The 19750-nt window shown below is 42.7% G+C and overlaps 1 protein-coding gene and 1 long non-coding RNA gene across 13 annotated transcripts in view; one reads left to right on the top strand and one right to left on the bottom strand.

The window, feature by feature from the left end:
- LOC130273148 (uncharacterized) overlaps positions 1-16203 on the bottom strand; it is a 37628-nt gene extending 21425 nt beyond the window's left edge. The window contains exon 1 of the long non-coding RNA XR_008843892.1: positions 15969-16203. This is a non-coding gene — a long non-coding RNA (uncharacterized LOC130273148). The remainder of the gene's footprint in view (positions 1-15968) is intronic.
- The window catches only part of PARD3 (par-3 family cell polarity regulator), a 613817-nt gene that overhangs the window by 527170 nt on the left and 66897 nt on the right, over positions 1-19750 (top strand). The window lies entirely within an intron of this gene.

The raw sequence follows: 19750 nt of genomic DNA, 5'->3' as shown, positions 1-19750 counted from the left end.
AAAGGAAAACTCCCAGCATGCCATAACAGTCTGCAGCTGTAAGTGCATGCTAGGAGTTGTAGTTTTGCAACAACTGGAGAGCCAGAAGTTGGGGGATCGCTCATCTATGCCCTCTAAGAAGGAAACACACACCGATGGCTTCTCCTAGTTTAGCCTTCACTTTTCTTTATGGCTTTAGACTAAGTATTTCCTTTCAATATTTTTTGTTTTGGAATTTGTATACGCTTTGCTTGCATACAAGCATGTATTACTTCTTATATACCTATTTGTTGCATTTGGTAGATTCTGATTTTGGCAATTTCCTGCCTCTTTCTGCCCTTTAACTTTATGTTAGATTCTTTTCCAGCCCTTAGACTTGTCATCATTCTTATTTAATTCAGTGAGAGGTAAAAGGAAAATATAAAAAATTGTGTGTATATTGCAACATTTTTTGATTTGCATCTACATATATATATATATATATATATATATATATATATATATATATACACACACACACACACACACACACACACACACACACACACACACACAGTGGTCCCTCAACATACGATGGTAATCCGTTCCAAATGGACCATCGTTTGTTGAAACCATCGTATGTTGAGGGATCCATGCAATGTAAAGTATAGGACAGTGGTCTACAACCTGCGGACCTCCAGATGTTGCAAAACTACAACACCCAGCATGCCCGGACAGCCAACGGCTGTCTGGGCATGCTGGGAGTGGTAGTTTTGCAACATCTGGAGGTCCGCAGGTTGAAGACCACTGGTGTTGGAAGTTATACTCATGTGTCCCCGCCGCTCTGGACAGTCAACGCTGCCCTGGATGTCGCCTTCCATCACTGTCGCCGCGTCCCCGATGTGTCCCCGACGCTCCGGCAAGGCCTCTGCTTCCCCGGCATCCTCGCTTTCCGTCACCGCCATCATGTTGCTACGCACGTCGCTCCTATTGGATGACGGGACGGCGTGCGCAGCGACGTGATGACGACGATGGAGAGCGCCGACGATGCAGGGGATCCCGAAGAGGACGTGCCGGAGCCCCGAGGACAGGTAAGTGATCGTCAGCTGACCACACGGGGCACCGTAAACGGCTATCCGGTGGCAGCTGAAGCAGTCTGCGCTGCCGGATAGCCGTTTATGCGATGCCCCCGACATACAAAAGCATCGCATGTTGATGCTGCCTCCAACATGCGATGGCCTCTGAGAGGCCATCATATGTTGAAAAGATCGTATGTTGGGGCCATCGTAGGTTGGGGGGTCACTGTATAGCTAAAAGGGCCAATTATTCTCCTTAGGGAGGAGCACTGCTTCCGGTGTAGAACGGAGATTCAAAAAGGCCATTAGCGCTCTGCAGGCTCATCACACCACCTTCTCATGTATCGTGCCCTAAGATCAGCTCTGGCTCCAGTTACAAAGTCTCAGAAACTGAGTGGGATTTATGCCAAGCCAGAATACTCCCCAGAAGGAAAGAGAACCCATCTGCAGACAGTTGTTTCGGGGTACTTGCCCCTCGTCAGTACAGAGCAGGGTGTTCTGGCTTGGCTGTGGTGAGAGGCCTGTGACTAGCTAACTTCGTAACTGGAGCCAGAGCTGATCTAAGGGCATGCTACCTGAGAAGGTGATGAGCTGCTTTGCATATTCCTTATAATATATATATATATATATCATGAATATTCATTTATGTTGTTTTTTTACACTCCAGTGACCGGTTTGTGTAATCATAGCAATTGATGTTGTTCAGTATAGGACATTTAGTTCTGCCGAGTATAAACAAATAGAAAATATTTTCCCTCTCAGTCATGGTGCTAATAGTCCCAGGGCAGATCGAGAGCCATTAGTCTCTTAGTTGTACACAGATTTGTCCAGTGTAAAATAAACACTAACGTTCATTTATTTGAACCGACATCCATCCTTTTCCATACGGTTACGACACTTGGAATTTCAGATTTCTGCAAGCGCGCGAAGCTCCATGGTTGGGGGATTGTGCAAGAACACACAGGAAGCCGCTTGAAAAGAACAGCATCCTCTTCTTCTAAGTTTAGAACAAAAGACTTGTAGTCTGTAATAATACCGTAACGGAACTTCCATGCAGCCTAATAGCGAATGGAGACGACCACGGAGGACCCGGGCAAACACAGGAAAATCCACTCCGTTTTGCGTATGAGATCAAACAGATGAAGATTTTGGCAACTTTCCCAGCAAGACAGCATACTTCCTCCCAGTCTCTTGCCTGCTGTCTTCAGAGCCTGGGATATTAGACTCTCTTGGATCAAAAACATCTGCCTTGTACGTACATCCATTACCAGGCCGAGACTGAAGGGCAAGGCCGGAGGTAGCATGTTATCCAAATCCCTCACTTGCCTGTTTTGCTGACCTTATCATATTGTCACCATTGAGAGTTGAGTCAGTTAACATCTCCATCATACGCTGTGACACATCCCGGCTACTGCACTTTACTGCTACTTAAACTCCAGCCTTCTTTTTAGTTTTTGACCTTTATTTTAATGTTTTCATCTTCTATAAATATATATTTTTTCTACTGCCACCTCTAGTGAAAGTGTTGCGTATAATTAGAGGTTAAACAGGTTATCGAGGAAAAAACTTTTTTTTTTACATAACAACTGGCTCCAGAAAGTTAAACAGATTTGTAAATTACTTCTATTAAAAAATCTTAATCCTTTCAGTACTTATGAGCTGCTGAAGTTGAATTGTTCTCTGCTCTCTGATGACACCTGTCTCGGGAACTGTCCAGAGTAGAAGCAAATCCCCATAGCAAACCTCTTCTCCTCTGTGCAGTTCCCGAGACTAGCAGAGATGTCAGCAGAGAGCACTGTTGCCAGACAGAAAAGAACAACTCAACTTCAGCAGCTGATAATTATTGGAAGGAATAAGATTTTTTAATAGAAGTAATTTACAAATCTGTTTAACTTTCTGGAGCCAGTTAAAAAAAATAAGTTTTTTCCTGGAATACCCCTTTAATAGCACCTATGATCTTATAGACAACAAGATACAGATGTAGCAGAGAGTAGTTTGATCTTTAGCACTGTGTATCTCTCTTTGATCACAGTGTATTTGTTTTAGTTGTTTTACATATGGTAAGTCTTCATTTTATATATCGCACACAGATTCCGGAGCACTGTACACTCAGTGCTGGGAGTTGTAGCTTTGCAACATCTGGAGGGGCGCAGTTTGGAGACCACTGCTCCAGGAGGCACCCTTGTTGGGAAACACTACTTTAAGATATGTAGCATTCTCGAAGCATTCCCTCTACCCCATTGAAGATTTGCAAATTCTCGTACAATTTTTTTTTTACTCTTCCCATTGGTTAATTGTCCACTATCCCTAGACGCCATTATGGGCTGTGTGCGACTTTCTGATGCTGAAGTTCTTATGAACTTGTTAAGTACTTGGGGTTCATTCCCCCCCATCACACTATTGTCATCCTCCACTGAGGTCAGGGCTGTTCCTCGTTCTTCTTTCATGTTTCTTGACAAATGACTTCACTCTGAAACTTCCACACAACTCCTTCACCCGGTCTCCATCCCTCTTGTTTTTCGCCTGTGCCTCGCACTTGCCCCGAGTCATCTATTGACTTCCCATCTGTTGTACATTGTTCCCACTGGTTTCCTCCACTGCCTCCTCTGATTTATATGCAGACCTTTGGGACTGGATAAAATACCCTTGGGCCCTACATCTGTCTTCGGGGCCAGCAGCTGGCAAGTCTTGGGATAGACAATGGGGGATTCATTGTCTAAGGCTCGTGTGTTCACCCTTCCTTGTCTTTAATGATTTAATCACTGGAGGCATGAGCATGACAACTGATGGGTTAGCGGGAGTCATTCCGTTATTACAACCATATATCCCATCCTATAAACCTACCTATAGGGACATGCACTGAATTGGGAGCTTTGGATATGACTTATATAATCTAGACTTAAAGTAAATAATATCTGGTTCACCAGGGAGCTTAACATCTGGGATCAACAAAAATGTACTTATGTACTTGAAATATAACATTTTGTAAAGCAAAAAGAAAAATAGCCGGCACAACTACCTAATACACAGGTGCTCGCTGCTGTGGTAAGTACTAAGTATATAAATAAAAGGTTGCAGCAGCACTCTTGGTCAAATATGAAGGCTCTTAGTGCACTTTGTGATCAAAGCGTGTCCCCAATCCACCATGCGGAGGTGGCCTCACTTCCCTGTTCACAGAATCACAGATGGATCCTGCATGTCACCCATTCAGAGGCTATATGCCCAGCAGAGGTGAGTAGAATAAGCGGGTTAGGGCCCAATTCGAGGTGAGGCCAACTCTGTGTGGTGGATGGGGGACACGTTTTGATCAAAAAGTGCGCTAACAGGCTCCATTCTTGACCAAGAGTGCTGCTGCAGCCTTCTATTCATAACATTTTGTAAAGATATAGCAGAGCTGAGTTCTGCTGGTCAGTGTGGGCATAGGGATAGTAAAGGGGCACTCTAGAGGGGAAAAAAAATGTTTTCAAATCAGCTGCCTATTTTGCTACCCTTTGATTTCAGTGGGTATAATAATACGTAGCAGCAAAATACGGCACGTGTGACCCTACCCTTAGGGTCTATTCACACGTACAGTATCCTGAAGCTGCAGATTTGAAGCGGTGTTCAGTCATTCAGTTTCCATTGAAATTTGCAGAATAAAAGCTACAGCTTTCTACCTTGCGTATGATACTGTAAGCATGAAGACACTCTATTTCTGCTGACCTTCTATATGCTGTATTGCAATGGTCACTAAACTGCGACCCTACAGCAGATTGGAAACTAAGACTCCCAGCATGCCTTGGTAGCTGCCAGGCTATCTGGGCATGCTGGAAGTTGTAGCTTCCCAACAGCTGAAGAGTCACAGGTTTGAGACCACTACAATCCAGATGAACAAGTCACAATGAAGGAATCCTATGTCATCTTCTTCTCCTGTGATGGACAGGACATGTCACTTACATGTTATCATCCTGACAGTGTGTTTGGTTAGAGAAGTGGTTCCTGGTCTGCTACCCTCTCACTTGCAGGAATTCCCTGGATACTTACGGAGGACATTCCTTTTGTGTCCATACGCCCAGTGACAGGAGGATCAGGAAGAGTGATGAGGATAATAAAAGCTTGTCCTGGGAGCATTCCTGAGATTTCACTGGCTGTAAAATGATGTTTCTTCTTCAGAGAAGGACCACTGAGGGCGGCAGGAAGCCACATCTGGGCTAAGGAGTTGAAAGACTCCTTAAAAGTGAGGTGACCTCCATTGTGGCTTCCAGACATCCTCATCAATGAGTAAATCACATCAAACGCTCCCCCCCATTAGCTGCTAATAAGCGGCCTGTTTTAAGGCAGATATTATTCCTGTCTGCTTTTAATTTGTGGTGATTTATTGCTCAGAGATGGTGCGAAATGGACAACAAATCACTATGACAGGATATGGAAATGAAGTTTATCAACTGCACAAAGTAAGGAACCCTTGGGATCCCGGGAATAACTCTTAGTGTAATTTCTTCCATCTTTAACACCGCGGAATCTGACTATGTAAACCGAGGAAACTGACACATTTGCAGAGCAGATGATTTACAATGTCTAAATGGATATTGTCTTATTAATTCTGCTCTCTTCGTGTACAAAATACCCTAATAGTATGGTATAATATATTTACAATATTTTCAAAAAGTTATTCTTAACATTTTTATTTATTTTCATAGCCGTAAGCAGGGGATTGGATGTAGGAAGAGGAGGAGCTATGTGTGGGTGTATACAGCAATCAGATAATTCTACAATCTGGGGTTTATTGACATGGCAGAGCAGTACACATATATAAGGTCACAGCTTAGACATTTGTGGGCCACCATATGGAACCTCCTTCCAGCACATGTATACCTGGGGTTCATTTCATGTAGTTCAGTCACTTTTACGACATGCAATGCTATTATTGCCATTAGAATGGACAAGTGACCCTCATCAGGCACCATTTGGGTCCACCATGTGACAGATCCGGTACAGCAAAATTTCTTTTGTTACGAACATAATCCGCAACACAGATATGAACAGAGACCAAAGCCATAATACTGACATAATATGAGCACATTTTCTTTTTCCTGTTGAATTGTGTATTAATCTGTGACACTTTCCCTCTACATTAGCCTCTCGGCACCCTGTACGTCAGTGGTTCTCACACCAGTGCTCAAAGCTCACCAACATTTAGTTACTCCATTGGAATAGAATAGGGAAAATTTGTAAACTGGACTGTCAATGGGTCTTGAGGACTGTGTTGGGGACCGCTGCTTTAGGTTCTGTTCTGTGGCTCTCATCAACACAGAATAATATGGCATGAGCCTTTAAAGTGTTAAAGAGGTTATCCCAATATGGCAACTTATCATTTAAGGGATTCCAACCTCTGGTTTCCTCACTGATCATAAGAATTGGGGTTCAAAATACTCTCAGGATAAATAAAGTGGTGATAAAGTATGTTCACTGGTGCTGTGCCCATACCCAATGGCACTGCTGTGGATAGGTGAGCATTGGTCTACTGCTCAGACCACCACCGATTAGACTAATTGGTAGCTGATAAGTTGTCATTATAGAATAACTCCTTTACTGGGTTGATGGTTGATGCTTTCTTAAAAAAGTTGAATACTGCTCCCCCCAAACGCCACCAATGAGGTTTTTTGTTTTTTTACATACGGCAGGGAAACCAAAATTCTGTGAACTACACACAAAGCCTGACATGTAACACATTATTCATACAGATACAATTAAACTATTTTCTAAATGTTCTGGAGCCCTACTGAAGAACATCAGGCACCACATGCTGGGAGACTGGGGGACACATTGATATTATCCAGTGGTCTCTACTTTGACAGATGATCACAGATTGTTGGAAAAAAAAAACATACAGCTTCTTATTGGGGGTATGATCTGTTTCATGTCTGGGACAAGTTATAGTTTCCTGCCAGGTCTTGTCCAGAATGTTTTTGTTTTTTGTTCTGTTCTGTCAGTTTTTAATTTAGTTTTAGTCTTAATTTTTATTTTGTTCTTTTAAATTGGTCCGGCATCAATTATATACACAGCAGGCGGCTGGGGCATCATTAGGCAGGAAAAAGAGTAAAGTGGGCACAGTGCTATATCAGTGTCAAAGCCCCTTTAGTGGGATTATTGTGAGTCCCAGAGGATGGGCCCCCACCGATGATAAAGTTATGGTATATTCTAATGATAACATAGGAATACCTCTTTAAAGGGAGTCTGTCAACTGCAATTCACTTTTCAAACTGCTGACGCTGTTAGGACAAGAAGATAATACAATCCTTCATAGATTTGTCTGCATCCATAATGAAGAAAAATGCATTTATTCTCTGGTGCAAAGAAGCCACTGAAGTGCTGTGGACTGGAATGTTTCCTCACTCCCCTCCTATCCCAGTCCCTGCTGCATTGACAGACAGCTCGAAGCCAAGCCCTGTTTCCATATCTCATTCATGTGCACAATTTGAATGCACAGTGCAGGAGCAAGATTTGGAAACAGAGCTCGGCTTCCTGCTCACTGTCAATCAAGCAGGGACAGGGATGGAAAGGTACCATGTGTCTCCTTGCCCTAACAGCTACCTAAAGCCCCATTCACACAATGGAATTCCTGGCCAGAAGAGTTCAAATCAGACATTGCGCAGGTGGCAAAAACAAGCCAGTGTTAGGACTGCTTGAAAATATGCCTTCTCCATAGACAGCAGTGGATTTCTGAGTGGATTCTGCAGAAAGAATTGACACGTCTGCTGCCTCTGGAATTTTTTTCCGTGGCAGATGTGAATGGGATCTTAGTCTGGTTTTAGTTGTCTAATTATCAGGAACATTAACCACACTGGGTTCACACAGCCAAAAATGTGCGGAATGTTCACCAGGAAAACACAGGCTTACATTCCGCACATTTAAATGATCTGATGGGTGCTAGGCCCGTTCGGAAATTCGCTATCTCATAGACGTTTATTCTTTCTGCGGATTCCTCTCAGAAATGCATTGCCAAGTCTTTTATTCCTGCGGACGCCAGAATCTGGATTTCCACGGCAGAAACATCTGCTTCGGAAATTCGGCTATGTGCACGGTGCAGCAGAATCCCATTGAAAACAATCGGACTGTGCTGCAACTGAATGTCTGTGTGGAATTCTGCAGGGACATTCTGCCGTGTGAACATACTGTCACAATGTTGTTGTTTTTAGCCCCTTTTTTACACTGCTCAAAAAAATAAAGGGAACACTAAGATAACACATCCCAGTTCTGAATGAATGAACTAATCGTATGAAATACTTTAGTCTTTACATAGTTGAATGTGCTGACAACAAAATCACACAAAAATTATCAATGGAAATCATATTTGTTATCAAATTTATTATCAAATTTATCAATGGAACTCAAAATCAAAGTGGAAAACCACACTACAGGCTGATCCAACTTTATGTAATGTCCTTAAAACAAGTCACAATGAGGCTCAGTAGTGTGTGTGGCCTCCACGTGCCCGTATGACCTCCCTGCAATGCCTGGGCATGCTCCTGATGAGGTGGGGGATGGTCTCCTGAGGGATGTCCTACCAGATCTGGACTAAAGCATCTGCCAACTCCTGGACAGTCTGTGGTGCAACGTGGCATTGGTGGATGGAGCGAGACATGATGTCCCAGATTCAGGTCTGGGGAACGGGCGGGCCAGTCCATAGCATCAATGCCTTCCTCTTGCAGGAACTGCTGACACACTCCAGCCACATGAGGTCTAGCATTTTCTTGCATTAGGAGGAGCCCAGGACCAACCGCACCAGCATATGGTCTCCCAAGGGGTCTGAGGATCTCATCTCGGTACCTAATGGCAGTCAGGCTACCTCTGGCAAGCACATGGAGGGCTGTGCGGCCACTCCACAACATTACTAACCCACTTACAAACCGGTCATGCTGGAGGATGTTGCAGGCAGCAGAACATTCTCTACAGCGTCTCCAGACTCTGTCACGTCTGTCACATGTGCTCAGTGTGAACCTGCTTTCATCTGTGAAGAGCAAAGGGGACCAGTGGAGAATTTGGCAATCATGGTGTTCTCTGGCAAATGCCAAACGTCCTGCACAGTGTTGGGCTGTAAGCAGAACCCCCACCTGGGGATGTCGGGCCCTCATACCACCCTCATGAAGTCTGTTTCTGACCATTTGAGTGGGCACATGCACATTTGTGGAGGTCATTTTGCAATGCTCTGGCAGTGCTCCACCTGGCACAAAGGCGGAGGTAGCGGTCCTGCTGCTGGGTTGTTGCCCTCCTACGGCCTCCTCCACATCTCCTGATGTACTGGCCTGTCTCCTGGTAGCACCTCCATGCTCTGGACACTACGCTGACAGACACAGCAAACCTTCTTGCCACAGCTCGCATTGATGTGCCATCCTGGATGAGCTGCACTACCTGAGCCACTTGTGTGGGTTGTAGACTCAGTTTCATGCTACTACTAGAGTGAAAGCACCGCCAGCATTAAAAAGTGACCAAAACATCAGGCAGGAAGCATAGGAACCGAGAAGGGGCCTGTGGTCACCACCTACAGAACCACTCCTTTATTGGGGGTGTCTTGCTAATTGCCTATAATTTCCACCTGTTGTCTGTTCCATTTGCACAACAGCATGTGAAATTGATTGTCAATCAGTGTTCTTCCTGAGTGGACAGTGTGATTTCACAGAAGTGTCATTGACTTGGAGTTACATTGTGTTGTTTGTGTTCCCTTTATTTTATTTTTTTTGCAGTGTGTGTGTATATATATATGTGTGTGTATATATATATATATATTCAGAGTAGTTATAATAACCTTTATGCACAAACGTTAACTCCAGTTAGTGGAAGCCATAAAAATACTCACAAATGCCAGAATCTCCCATTTTTAGTAAAAAAAAAAAGGAAAAACAAAAATGGGAGTGCGGCTGTACACGTTACAACTTAATCTTATTGAAAAGATGTGGATTGTTTTCTTGTTTATTCTTTTTGTACACATGTAAATGATTAACCCATAAGAGGAGAATGTTGTAAGTGAAACCTTGTTGAGTCTGTGGTCGTAGAAGCTCTACAAATGTAAACTCTTTGGTGACCGTAGTAAAACCGCTTTGTTCTGGTATTGAATAATCATAAAGGCAATCTCGACAGAAAAACCACAAACGTAGTTATGTCTATATAAACTCCATGAAGTCAACATATAGTGTATTTTAATAGGGTATAAGATCAGTACTATAGTCAACGTTATGGGCTTTTCAGGGCTCATGTACAGAGCGAGGACACCCTCTAAGTGAGTGTTTCCAAACTGGGGTGCCTCCAGCTGTTGCAAAACTACAACTCACAGCATTCCCAGACAGCCTTTGGCTGTCTGGGCATGCTGAGAGTTGTAGTTTTGCAACAGCTGGAGGCACACTGGTTGAAAAACACTGCTCTACAGTCTTAAGTAATGGCCATATTTCATTTGAGGGCCTCAGGGGTGAGTTCATGTTTTCTTCTTAGCAACTGACCACTACTGACCCCATACGGCTATGCCTTCATTCACATGCACATAAAATGTACCCAAAATGTTCCCCAAACCCATTAAGACTAAATATAGTTCTCTGGTAAAGTTTGCCTCTGTAGCCATAGTAAAAGTTCAGATGTTCAAGGGGTTTTATGTCAGTAATGCATAATCAGTATATATGAAAGCTGTACAATTATTTTGTATATTTTTGTGTTTGTTTTTTTTAAAGATATTTTAAAGATATTTTTTGCCATCTGTAAAAAAAAAAAAAGTAATAATAAAAAAAAAAATATATATATATATATATATATATATATATATATATTTACTTACATACCAAAACAGTGAACCTCTATATGTCAATCCATCTCGCAAGTGAGACGTGGATACAATTGTGTCCACTCTAGGATTTGCTCTATGAGCTAAGGGCTTGTTAACCCTGCCAACGGGCTCCGTCAACCAGTCCGTCAGAACGACGGGAGTTGAGTGGAGAAAAAAAACACTGCATGTCCTATTTTGTTTTCTCCACTCAACTACAATAAAATACCAGACCCCCGACAGACCCCCATACAAGTCAATGGGATCTGTCGGGACACGGTGGTGTCCGTTATGCTTTGACTTGTTTTGGTGCAAAAAAAAAAAAAAAAGAGACGGAACAGAACTACAGTGTGGACTTATTTTTATTTATTTTTTTCTAATTTTCTATTTTACTATCTATATTTTAAAAATCATTCTAAAATCTTGCTGTTTTCATTTTGGCCACTAGGCCTAAAACTAAGCTGGGACCTCCTGTTCTGTATGTGATGATAAGGAGGAGGCTGCTGGAAAGTGATCTGTACAGCATTACAAGAAACAGGTGACGCCAGGAGATAGACAAGAAATTAGATGAAACTCAGAGCTCTGCCTTCCCCCACTGTAGAATGACCTTTGTAAAGGTCACAGAGAATGCCCAGTAACTTTTTCCATTTAAATGAATGGGATGGCTCCTGTCCATTGTTGCCTATGTCCATGGGGTTTGCAGTAAAGTATGTCATTGAATGCTCTTAAAAACATCTCAGGCAAGATGGCTTTCCCCATAATAATATAAATTACAATCAGATGGATGCCTGGGCTGGGAGTTTGTACTTTTATATGTTTAAAAAAAAAATGTCATTTTTGTTGCACATCTGTAGATTACTGTCAATATAGTTGTTCTGTTATGTACGGTACATTGTTTTTCCTGGTTCCTGTTTTTATTAATAAATAAAAAATAAAAAATAATCTAGAAGACACATTCCCTTTAAGTTTAATGAATAAAAACTCCTTTAGTTCCCTGGAGCACAACAATATGTAGCCCAAAGAAGTTTTTCAGTTTTTATTTTGTCAAATTTCCTTTAAAGGGTTACTCTGCTCCCCAGCGTCCGGAATTCAATGCTCTGAACGCTAGGTGCGGGCTTCCGTGTTCACGTCCGCCCCCTTGAGACATCACGCCCCGCTCTGTGACGTCACGCCCCACCCCCTCAATGCAAGTCTATGGGAGTGGGCGCGACAGCTTGAGGGGGGGGGGTGCGTGACGTCACAATTGGTGGGCGTGAACACAGAAGTCCGCACCCAGCGTTCGGAACATTGAGTTCCAGACGCGCTGGGGAGCGGAGTAACCCTTTAAAAACTTTTACGGTGTAATTTTGTTTTTGCTTTTTTTTTGTTTGTTTGTTTTTTTGCATTTGGTGTCTATTTGCTTTTTGTCTATTCCCATTGACTGTAATCATAGAGATGCATTAGGAAGCAGCTGTCAGCATATCTCCTCTGTAGTTTTATTAATCTTCGCGACATAATCAGGTCAATTGTTTTCATCGTGACGACATATTCCTCCCAGATTCCCCCCCTCGTGTCTGCTTGTCATTATCAGACTTTCTAAGCTGTCACTTTCCAAAGAGTAAAATCTTGCAAAATTACCAGCCGACAGGGAACGCAGCTAATTTGTCATCTAGTTGTGTACGAGCCGCGCTGTATATACTTGTATCTCATCCCGTTCATAGTCTCCTCTGTGCAACCGCTGCGGACCAACCTCCCATGAGAGGCTTATAGATAAATAGCTGGGATGATTTAAGGACAGAATTACCTCTATAGATTTCGTACAGGCCCACTTCATGTCTGAGGCTTTTTTACGTTAAGGATCATCTCCCCAGTAGATATCCAGCCTCAATGGAATATTATTGAGATTTACGATGTAGCTGAGAGACAACTCCAAGACCTCTTCCACATGGAACTCATTCATTCCGGGCCGCGTGCCTCAAATTTCCACTGTATTTATTATGTTTCTGTTACTCATGTGGCGTTTTTGCCTTCAGGTTATTTGAGCAGAACATCGACATTATTTTTAGTCAAACATTTTGCTGTTTTGTATAAACCATTGGGGATTGGGGCGGGGGGGGGGGGGGGGGGGGGTTTGCTAACCACAACCGCAGTTTGGTGAATTTATATATTTTTTACTTTCACATCAGTATATAAACATTGCCTAAAATTTTACTCCGGGGCAATTTATGTTGCTTTCAGTGTTTGGAACTGGATCCACTTGAACAATGCTATATGTTTAGCTGTATTTGTCATAGTCTCCTCTTTGCATCCTGATAACTTAATAGGGGAATTTTATTTTATTTATGCTTTATTCAACCTGGTGCCGAAAAAAAGTGCAAACATGTTCACGCAAAAAGTGCACAAGGATGTGTATCTGTACATCTTATACCTTGTTCCCACACAGGTTTTTTTTGCCCATTTTTAGACTGCAAAACAGTAGGCATAGTGCATCCCTACTGTTTTGCACTCTAAAAATGGGCAAAAAAACTGTGTGGGAACAAGGTATAAGATGTACAGATATCGGCCGCCGCAAATGGCCCTTTCGGCAAAGGGAATTTCCCATCGATAGTTTTGATGGGTGTGGCTTAAATAGGGGCGTGACTTGGAAAGCAGCTTTTGGCTTCTTTTGGCATCATTGATTGGCTGATTTTGATGACATCTGGGTGGCACTCTGGCGACTATTGGCTGATATATATTGCCAAGTGTAGGCGTGGCTAGTAGGTGAGCTGGGGTCTTAGAGGTATTGCATAGGAGAAGGAAAGAAGCTCTGTGGCCTGTGGGTCCTAGAGGTGACGGGGAGTCTACAAGTGGGCCTGAGCTAAGGATAGAGGCAGGAAGGGGATCTAATGGGGCCTAGGTATGGGCGGAGGTGAGCCCTGGGAGGAGGGGGTGGCATGGTCTGTATGCCTGTCAGGAGGGATGACTGGAGGCGGAGAGGCCTAAGCTAACAGATCCAGGTTAATGGCAGGACAATCCGGCCTGCTCCAGCCCGGGAATCACACCCTGATAACTCGATTTTACATTAACTATGTAAAAAAGTGGGTGGGGCAATGAATTATCGGTTTTCGGCCAAGCACAGCCTAAATTTTTGGTTTCGGACCAAAATTCCCCTTTCAGTGCATGCCTACAAAACAGCTGTATTTTCCCCATTGGAGTCTATTAAATCCAGTTGGAAAAACTTCTATTCACACCCACTGTAAGGGTTATCCAGTATTTGAAAAAACAGCTGCTTTCTTCCAGAAATAGCTCCACTCCAAAAACAGCCCCAATGTGTGTGGCCTTGATGTTTAGGTCCAATGAGGTAAATGGTGCCAGGGACTGCGCGAACATAGGCATACCCATAGTCTGCGGCTTGGATTTAGACTTAAGAATGAACAAGACCATTCTTTTAGGAGCAGAATTTCAGCGATGGTACATCCACAGCTGAAATCTGTAGTGACTACTGTGCAGTGGAATCCCATTGCCAGTAATGGGATTCTGCTGCCCTGACAATTCCAACCAAAAATTCCTAGGCTGAACTCTGGTTAGACATTCCTTGCCTAGCATCGGCTAAAAAAATTCTGTCTGGCCAGCGAATTTCGGCAGAATCTCAAAGGGGGAATGTTTGCTGCTGAAATTCCGTAGTGTGCACCAAAATTTCCAACCAAAATTCCGAAGTGAAATTCTGGTTCGAAATTCCGTAGTGTGAACCTAGTCTAACTGGTCAGAGCTGGAAAGGATTGTTATGCAGATTTGCTCCTGCTTCAGACAGTTTTTTATACAGACAGAGGTGTTGGCAGGGAACACTGTGGTCAGACTGGAAAGAACCTCACAACTTCCTCTGGAGCATACAGCAGCGGTTAAATACTGGAAGGGTTAATATTGTTAAATATAAGTAATTTACACATCTGTAAAACTTTCTGGTACCAGTTGATTTTAAAAAAAAATTATTTTCCTCCTGGGTACCCCTTCAATTCTGTCGGGTACAGCTGCATTGTGTATTAGAACTGCAGAGGTTCTTGGCAAGTGCTCTACATGATATATAAAGTACAGAAATACAAGTACAATGTGTACAAAGTATTCACACGGTGTAATGCTTTATATACCATATAAAATATTACAGTGACCCCCCCCCCCCCCGAACTACGATGGCCACGATATACGATCATTTCAACATACGATGGGCTCTCAGAGGCAGCATCAACATACAATGCTTTTGTATGTCGGGGCCATCGCATAAACGGCTATCCGGCAGCGCAGACTGTTTCAGCTGCCGCCGGATTGCCATTTAAGGTGCCCCGTGTGCTCCGGTAAGCGACACTCACCTGTCCCCGGCGCTCCGGACTGTCCTCTTCGGGATCCTCTGCATCGCCGTCGCTCTCCTACGTCGTCATCACGACGCCGCGCACGCCGTCCCATCATCCAATTGGAGCGGCGTGCGTAGTGACGTGATGACGGCAATGAAGAGCGACGATCCCAGGCAGCAGAGACGTACGGAGCAGCGATGGAGGGTGACATCCAGGGCAGCGGTGATGGTCCGGATCGGTGGAGACAGGTCAGTATAACTTCCTATACTTTACATTGCACGGATCCCTCAACATCCGATGGTTTCAACGAACGATGGTTCATTTGGAACGAATTACCATTGTATGTTGAGGGACCAACTGTATACTGTGTGTATATATATATATATATATATATATATATATATATATATATATACACATATATACACGTTATACTTTGTATTTCTGTCATTTAAAGGGAATGTTCATTTTGAACAAATTCCCTCAATCAACATAGTTGTATGAAAAATCTACACTTGCTCCAGGCATATATACAGCAGTCGTTCTCGTCCCCCATTCATCCCGCCAGTGTCATCCTCCTACAATAAGTGCACTTAATCGTTGCGTCACTCCTCTTCCATACACATGTGAAAATACATCCTGACAGCTACTTTTGCTTGTTATATATGACAGCCGTTCCTCCAAGTAAACAAGCAAATTATGCCGGGAAAAAAATACTAGTTGTCTGTGAAACCGGTGTGGGGGGGTCACAGACGCAGCCGAGAATTGCAGATAAGTAATGAGAACCGGGATGGAAGCGTTAGAAGAGAGAGAGGCCCCCATTAAGTAGCGTAGGTGTGTTACCTTGTAATGAACGCGCACATACGAGCAGCATTACCAGACGGTACAACAGGCTCATTTGCAGGATGCCGGAGTCATTTACTTGCTCGCTCCTCGTAATAAAGCATGTGTACTGGAAACATCGATTCCCTGGGCTGTCAATGAGGCTCTTTGCGGGGAGCCGCGTACTCTCCTCGCTCCGTATGTTTGTAAACATTCGCTCTCAATGGAGGGGGGGGGGGGGGGGAAAGGCGTTTTGATCCTTTTGCATTTCGCAAATGCGAGATCAATCTCCGATTGATCGGCTCTTTTTTTTAATTCTGTAACCACTAACGATAGGTTCACCGGTTGAATTGCGTTCACGCATCATTAATCTCGTGAAGCCAGGGCCAGATAATACAAATTCCTCAAGACCAATTTGTTAAATTGCTTTTCCGATGCTGTTGGAGGTGCAGGTCAGTTTCTTGCTGGGTCGCTCTTTGTGTACTTTTTTTTAACCCATTCGTACACCACAGTCATAGACGTCCGTGTAGAACCAAGGTCTTTAAATTGTAAACCTCCAGCTGTTGCAAAACTCCAACTCCCAGCATGCCCGGACAGCCGTTGGCTGTCCGGGCATGCTGGAAGTTGGCGTTTTTGCAACAGCTGGAGGTCCACAGTTTGGAGACCACTGGTGTAAAACATTCGGATTATGGTAGAAGGCCATAGCATACACTACATGTGGTATAATGAATTCCATATCCTTATCAACCACTGCTATTAAAGGGGTATAAGATCATAGGTGCTATTAAAGGGGTATTCCAGGAAAAAAACTTTTTTTTTTATTTATTTATTTTTTTCAACTGGCTCCAGTAAATTAAACAGATTTGTAAATTACTTCTCTTAAAAAATCTTAATCCTTCCAATAATTACCACCGCTGAAGTTGAGTTGTTCTTTTCTGTCTGGCAACAGTGCTCTCTGCTGACCTCTCTGCTTGTCTTATGAACTGCACAGAGTAGAAGGGGATTTTCTTCTACTCTGGAAAGTTCCCGAAACAGGTGTCATCAGAGAGCACTTAGACTGAAGTACAGCAGCTCATAAGTACTGAAAGGATTAAGATTTTTTAATAGAAGTAATTTGCAAATCTGTTTAACTTTCTGGAGCCAGTTGATATATAACAAAAATGTTTTTTCCTGGATAACCCCTTTAAACAGATTTGTAAATAGTTTTTTTCTTAAATCTTAATCCTACCGGTACTTATCAGCTGCTGAAGTTGAGTTGTTTTCTGTCTGACAACAGTGCTCTCTGCTGACACCTCTATCTGTCTCAGGAACTGTCCAGAGAACAAGCAAATCCCAATAGCATACCTCTCCTGCTCTGGACAGTTCCTGAGACAGACAGAGGTGTCAGCAGAGAGCACTGTGGTCAGACAGAAAATAACAACTCGACTTCAGCAGCTGATAAGTACTGGAAGGATTAATATTTTTTTTTTAATAGAAGTAATTTACAAATCTGTTCAACTTTCTGGAGCCAATGTTTTTCACCGGAGTACCCCTTTAAGAACCATGGCCTGGGCTCTGGAACCATCTCTAGTTTTTATGCATTGACGTTTTAGATTTCTCATTTTATTTCACGATTTCTTGTTTTTGGGGGTGTGTGCCACTCCCCACCCATTTACCATTCTTTAATATAAATTCCCATCACATGATTTGTAATGAGAAAAATGTAGTGAAAACATTACCTCCAAAAAAGCTGTACTTTGGTAGTACAAAATGAGTATTTTTGGGTCTCTCTTCCTGGTAAAAAAAAAAATGCCAAAAATAAGTTGCAAGGAAATTTGGCCTAATAGGATCTTCAACAGAAAACCCAACACCATTGATAATTTCGTCTTGAGTTATTGAGTGGGGTACTCTGGTGGGAAACAATTTTCTAATCGACTAGTTAAACAGATTTGTAAATGACTTCTATATAAAAATCTTAATCCTTCCAGTACTTATCAGCTGCTGTATGCTCCAGAGGAAGTTGTGTAATTCCATTCTGTCTGACCACAGTGCTCTTTGCTGACACCGCTGTCCATGTCAGTAACTGTTCAGAGCAGGAGAGGTTTGCTATGGGTTAGAGATGAGCGAACTTACAGTAAATTCGATTCATCACGAACTTCTCGGCTCGGCGGTTGCTGACTTTTCCTGCATAAATTAGTTCATCTTTCAGGTGCTCCGTTGGGCTGGAAAAGGTGGATACAGTCCTGGGAAAGTGTCTCCTAGGACTGCATCCACCTTTTCCAGCCCACCGGAGCACCTGAAAGCTGAACTAATTTATGCAGGATAAGTCATCAACTGCTGAGCCGAGAAGTTTGTGACGAATCAAATTTACTGTAAGTTCGCTCATCTCTACTATGGGGATTTGTTCCTGCTTTTGGAGAGTTCCTGACATGGACAGAGGTGTCAGCAGAGAGCACTGTGGTCAGACAGAAGAGAAATCCAAAACTTCCTCTGGAGGCATACAGCAGCTGATAAGTACTGGAAGGATTAAGATTTTCAAATAGAAGTAATTTACAAATCTGTTTAACTTTCTTTGATTTAAAAAAAACTATTTCCACTGGAGTATCCCTTTAATCGTTATTTTATTCTAAACAAATAAATTCTGTTTCGCTACCTAAATGTATGTTTACAAAAATCTGATTAATAAAATCTTCAACAGAAAACGTTTCACCATGGATTATATGGATCTTGAAATACTAATCAGATTTTTATAAAAATAAAAAATATCAGTGGAGAAATAGTATAAACCTATGCCATGGCCACATCTTTATAATTTATTGCAGGCTGACATTTTCCACATCCCTTAAGAGAACGGATTATTAAGTGATCGCGCAGGATAGGTGTGAGAATTCAGCATCAGAACAGCTGGACTCAAACTGCAGGTGTCTCACTGTCAGGGGCTTGGATTATCGTTCCGGAATAATTCTTCATTTATGAATGTGTCGCTTTTATTACATCGGCATATTCGGAAGTCCAGAAAAGCTATTAATATGGCACCCTCTAGATTCTAGGTCTGGGACTTGTAGGTTTTCAACAACTGAAAGGGCCGTAGTGTGGAGACCTCTGATTTAGATGATAAACTGGAATTCTAATTAAATGTGGGACACTTTGGGTTGAGAACCTTGATTACAAAAATACAGGTTTAAAAAGGGACCAAACATTACCTAAATTTAATGAAAGCCTACAGAATTTCATATTTGGTTACTTTCGCTAAGGTTTTCTGGAAATTCTATTTTATTTATTATTTAGCAGATCTGGAAGGAAAACTAATACTAGATTACCAGACTTTCTGTTTTTATAAGCTGTTTATGTAACATTTTCATGACTCCTTGTAGAGGTAGGAAAGAAAGGATATGCAAAGCAGCTTTCACACCACTTTTCCCAAGTGGCTTTCCCTTTGTCAGTGTTTCCCTCCAACTAGAAGTCTTGGAATCTGACTGGGAGTGTTTGGCAAGACCAAGATCTCTTTTAGAAGAAAATAATATCCATCTGCAGACAGGTAGAAGAAGTAATGTATCCAGCCTGGTGGTAGCCATGAGTAAGACTTTCATGGGCTAGCTCTGTTCTATATCTGTCACCTTCGTGACTTTCACTTACAGTCAGTGTTTCAATCCAACTAGATGTCTTGGAAACTGACTGGGAATCTACAGTGGGGATCAAAAGTTTAAACCCAGGCACCCCAGGTATAAATGTGTATTAATGTGCATAAAGAAGCCAAGGAAAGATGGAAATACAGTGGTCCCTCAACATATGATATTAATTGGTTCCAGGAGAACCATCATATG

This window comes from Hyla sarda, chromosome 5 (genome assembly GCF_029499605.1).
Source record: "Hyla sarda isolate aHylSar1 chromosome 5, aHylSar1.hap1, whole genome shotgun sequence".
Lineage (NCBI taxonomy): Eukaryota > Metazoa > Chordata > Amphibia > Anura > Hylidae > Hyla > Hyla sarda.
This window is presented reverse-complemented; position numbering and strand designations above follow the sequence as displayed.